Source organism: Cajanus cajan, chromosome 9, assembly GCF_000230855.2.
Source record: "Cajanus cajan strain Asha chromosome 9, NIPB_CcT2T_4, whole genome shotgun sequence".
In the NCBI taxonomy this organism is placed as follows: Eukaryota; Viridiplantae; Streptophyta; class Magnoliopsida; order Fabales; family Fabaceae; genus Cajanus; species Cajanus cajan.
This window is the reverse complement of record NC_138525.1, coordinates 16,723,677-16,729,456: the sequence shown is the minus strand read 5'-3', so window position 1 is coordinate 16,729,456 and position 5,780 is coordinate 16,723,677. Positions and strand designations below refer to the sequence as shown.

The window sequence follows — 5,780 nt, the reverse complement described above, 5'->3', positions numbered from 1 at the left end:
TCGTTCTGAAACTGATTGGTCACTGAAATGAAATTTTTTTTTTTATAATTTTGATCCGGTCATTAATTAATTCCAATAAAAATTAATTTTTATCTAAACATTTTACATTTAATTTTTCTCTCTTTAATATATATATATATATATATATAAAGAAATGATCCAGTTATTCTAAGAATATTTTTTTCACTTAATAACTCATATTTTATATCAAATTTTAAAGATTTAATCAATAAATTAAAAATATTTAATTTATAAATTAATTTTACAAATTTTAGAAAAAATATATATAATAGTTGCGTTAGGAGCTTCTCTGCCAAGAGGAAATCGGATTCCAGACAGAAGGAATGTGTTGTGTTGATAGCCCTCCGTTTCTAAAATGGTGGTCACGATCCACAAGCAGCGATTCAGGTGTGCCCTGCCCTGCCACATCACCAACCAAATAGTATTACGGCTAATAGCATACACAACTAAAAATGTTTTAAAATCCTATAATTTTTTACAGTCGACATGTCAATTAACATAATACATGGGGAGAATATTTGAAATAATAAAGGGAAAGACAAAATGATAGGTGATAAGCACAAGTATGTTAAAGCAATCAACGAGAGATCAGAATCAGTAATCAGGTACCCAATTCTAATTCCTAATCCACTTGTACCCTGCTTCTATTGTCCCCGTAGCCAGCCTGTAACTGTATAAAGTATCTGGAATACACCAAATTTTAGAGCAACATGGGCCATCTAGCCGGTATCTATAAATTAATATTAAACAAAGAAAAAGAAAAATCAAAGTAGACCACACAATTGTCTTAACTTTCTCTTTCAAGTTCTTATCCAATCAAACTTTCTACTAATGCTACAACATCTATTGCAAATTTTTCATTATTCTCATCTTCACTCTTCAATTGCTCGCCATAACACCATCCAATTACCTTTCCCATGAACATAACTACAACTTCCATTTCGTTCTAGAAAAATAAAATCAGCAAGTTAAACTATTATATATGTTGGCGGATCCGGGTGGACTTGAACCACCAACCTCCCATACGCATTAGCATTTGGGCGCTCATTCCAATTCGAGCTTCTAGATCCATCGTAATTTCCTTCGAAGTGTTGTGCATTAGACAAAACTAAATAAACATTAATAAACTTGATAATTATAAGATTATAGCCAGAAGCATACAAATTAAAAGCTTATAAACTAATTGATTAAATTAAATACAAGCTTATCAAGAAGAATAAGAAAAAAGATTTCGAAAATGAAAAGGAAAAAAATTCAAGCTAAATAGTGAAGATAATAATAAAAATATTATAAATTATGTTAAAAATTACTGAAGTAACTTCAAGTAAACTTGAAACGACAAGAAATAAATGTGTACAAAACAATTTTCGGCCTATGCTACTTACGAGACCAAACACCACACCAGAAAACGGGTCTACGCTTCAGAAAATGATGCAGAGAACTTGCACTAAAAGGATTTACCTACTACTAGCTACTTCAATACACGCAATAAACCATTCTCCGGCAATATTTATACGGCCTAGGAAACCCGTAACATCATCGACTCTATTAATCTAAATGAACCTTCCCATTTCTGCTCGGAAAGCAACATTGCGAATACTCCGATCTTCCCAGAGAATTAATTAGGATTTATGGCAATAAAAAATATTCAAGCCATTAACTTAAAAACCAAGAAATCCACCACCTCTTCCCACAAAATCTGATTCGCAAAACAGTTGCAAGACCCGCAATTGTGAAGCAATTCTAAGACGAAATATTAGGATTCAAGGTCAAAAACAAACTAGCAATTAGATGCTGCACAATATACGAGTTCACTAATAAGTGTCACTGCGCCTGCATTAGTCAAACTGCATCAAATACTACCAAAATAAAAAACATTTATAAAAAGACCTGGACAAACTGTTTCACCATGATCAAATTAAAAAGGAGTAGAAAACAAACCAGATTAACATTGGTGTTCCCAATAACTAAAGAACAAGATGAATTTCAATAATAATGACCAAGGCTATGAAATCATCGACCAGCGCGGGAATATGTCACTGTATATAAACAGACAATACTGTATACGACGGATATTACAGGAGGACATAACACAATCGTTTGATGTCGAAGCACCAAAGACATCTCTTGATAAATCAAGACAATTTTCAATTAGTAAAGCATCGAATCAAACTGTTCTTCAAGTGATGAAGATTAACATAACCTGCAATCACAGCATAAATTGTGTTACCAAAGCAAGCAAGGCAAATAATCAATAAGGGGAAACTCGATCTAATTATATCACTATCATCCACTGAGATTAATTACATGGCTCTAAATGCAATATAAAGTACTACATTATTTAATTTTGTTAAGGAAAGAAGAACGCTGTCATAAATAACTTGGTGTTCGTACATTTGTATTATAATGAATAAATTGGTGTTTATTTGTATGCTAATGAACAGCACGGTGTTTATACATTTGTTTTCTAATGAATATCATATAACTACGTTTTGTACATTAGTATGATAATGAATAGCATAATAGAAAACAACGACTGCAATTATAAACTCAAACTAACCATTGCTCTAAATAACAATACACAATTATACATGTGCGAGACTTCCAAATTGCAGGAAGAAACTGCAGAAAAAGAGACTAAAAGATTAATATAACTGTATCCATGGCCATAAACAGTAATAAATAAAAATCATTCAAGGCAAAACAAAATACCTCCAACAAAGCATGGATGTTCTTCACTGCATCACAAAAATAGAAGGAAAAATACTTTCATCTTCCAGCAGATATCTGACACTCAATTTTAAATTATCTACACTCAAGAAGGTTGAAATGCCAGTTGAGAAATGCTTCAAAAACGTCAAATATGGCAATGATCCAAACCAGAAAATTGCACGTTCATGGAACCTTGAAGCTACACCTGGTACTGTTATAGCCATCTGTTCTTGCTAGCTCATTAGCTATCCACGTTGGAATATTGAAACATAATACAACATCAACCTCCCACGTATCCCCTAAAGACCCAAATACAAGTGCAACTAATAGCTACATGATACAGAGGCAGCAAGAAATGAATAAACCTTAATGGTTATCATATAGGCACAATTCTACATGGAGACAGTGACTTCTGTTTTTTTTTTTTTTTTTTTTGAATAGCCAATGCTACTGCTTGTAGTTGTAACATGGATCACAATAAATAAATAAATATAAATATAAATATACATATACATATATATATATATATAAAAAAAAAAATAAACCTAAATATACATATACACCGAATGAAAAAGTTGGAACATGAGATTAGATACTTCATCTGGCTGAAATAATCCGCATGAGAACTCAATAACAAATAACCATTTGCACCTTTTTTATTATAAAATTACCCATCTATGGACAGAAATTTTTAGATGACACATAGCCACTTTGATTCAATTGTGGAAGAATTTACAAATTTGAAACTGATATTAAAAATTAGTGCTATTGTTAATGCAAAATACTTAATTTTTAATTAATCAAAATTATAGTGAACATAACCAGCCAGGCGCAAGCTGAACTGCTATATTTTGAAGGAGATAGTATACTGATTATATATTATTGAACGAGTCATTTAATTGAAAGAGACATCCAATTCATTACTAATTACAAAAATACAATCCATATGTCTGTATATATGTAAATAATTGATTTATTAACGAAACCATAAAATCATAGCATTAACAAACATGTAACATGCAGTAATTATACCGATTGCCTTTTATTTTAATTACCAAAACAATAAATCAACCAAGTACACATTTGTAATTATAATATTGATAGAATCATTTGATTGAAAGAGACTCCAAAATCATTTCAAATCACTAAAATAAATAAATGAATGACTGCATAAATATAAAACACATGCATGTATAACATGGAGCAATTATACCGATTGCCATTTATTTTAATTACCAAAACAATAAATTAATTACATGCGAAGCATAATGTTAATCATTATGGATTGTAAAATTGTATACGGTAATTCATATGTAACGCAATTAAAATAAATTAAAGTGTGCGTTGAGCACCATGTACCTTACCGAGTTGCCAATCGTGTGTTGTTTCGTTGAGGCGGTTTCCGATATAGTGAGCAGTTAAGAATATAAATGAATTCACAGTGCAAAGAAAAGAAAAAGGGAAAGGGGAAACCGAAAACACGACACGGGAGGGGGACAGAAGAGAATCGGGGTGAAAAAAAATGAAAACAAAACTCCCCCGAAGCCATCCCTCCCCCCAAACAAAAAACAGAGTAATTTTATTAACGCTTTTCTGACCTGCCATGCAAGCGCACCTGACATGGCAAAGGTCCATCAACAACAGAACAATCAAGAACCTCCAATAACCGCATAACATAATCTCTTACAGGAATTTACCAATACAACCATCATTAAACAACGTATCTCGCGTTAATTACTCCGTTTCGACACGAGATCGACAACATCCACCGCAGAAAAGCCACGATCATCACCGGCGCCACCGAAACCTAACAAATTTTCAGAAATCATAACCGATTAATGAAATTCAAATAATATTTACTGGAATAAAAAAATTCAAACAGGTATATCTAACATACTTGATGAAATTCTACATCGATTTAAACGATTCTTTGCCTGATTCGAGAACGTAGACAGAACCTGCAATTAAACATTCCTAAAAACCAGATCAAGGTTCGATCCGCGATACAAGAACCGATCCATTGACTTTGACCGAACGCAACGAGGGTTTGTTGAGTCAGAGAGAATGCACCGAGTCCGATTCACACGACGATGATGAAATGCAATGGGAATGGGAAAAATGTTACGCGGTTTGGTCGTTTTATAAGAGGAATGAGGAGATGATCAACGGCTGTGATTTGATAAGAACGAATAGATCGAACGGTGATAATTGGGTGGGTTATTGAGGCAAAAATAAATGCTGAATCGGCATGCCTAGTATTGGGTAGGGTAATTGCGGTTGCAAAGAAAAGAAGGTTCCGGATGACCTAGATATTTTCGCCTGACACGTGTTTTATGTGTCGTTTTTGGAACTTCGCAATTAAGTCGTTAGGATTTGTTTGCGAGAAATTTTAAAAATTTTAATTTTTGAAAATTTAAGTTATTTTCAATTTAACTTATATTATTTTATTAAATAATTTGTTTAAATATTTTTAAAAAATAGTTTGTATGGATAAAATGATTTAAATTTCTTAGATTTTAAATTTTTATTTTTCACGACATAATTTAATTCTCAATATAAACAAAGTTAAATTTAATATATGAGTCACGGACTATTGATATATTATATGGTTGTAGATAATTATTCAAAGAAAATATGATATTTTATTTTTTTAAACATTTAAGGATATAATAGTATAATAAAAAATAGAAATAGAAAAATGATTACAAATGTTCATGTTTCTTATATAATTAATAGGTATAGATAAATTTATAGACAAAATTTTATTAAATCTTATACCTTCAAAAAAAATTAATATAATACAAATTTAATCAATTTAACTATTGAATCTCATAAATTTAACTAAAAATCATGTATATTAATTCTCATATGATTCTAAATTGATTTAATAATTCATCATATTATCTTATTTTAATACATAATATATTATTTAAAATATGTGTAAATATATGTAAATATTTATTTTCAGATAATACATCTAGATTTAAATATCAATTTTCTTAATATTTATCTATTATGATTTATCTTTTCATTTTTATTTTAAACTA

At 30.6% G+C, this 5,780-nt stretch overlaps 1 long non-coding RNA gene across 1 annotated transcript; it reads right to left on the bottom strand.

Moving 5' to 3' along the window:
* Positions 1 to 405: 405 nt before the first annotated feature.
* On the bottom strand, positions 406 to 4,862 carry LOC109796206 (uncharacterized). Its single transcript, XR_002239649.2, has 5 exons — positions 4,631 to 4,862; positions 2,734 to 4,540; positions 2,582 to 2,643; positions 631 to 2,224; positions 406 to 420 (listed from the first exon to the last, which is right to left on the bottom strand). It is a non-coding gene; the product is annotated as an uncharacterized LOC109796206 (long non-coding RNA).
* Positions 4,863 to 5,780: the final 918 nt, after the last annotated feature.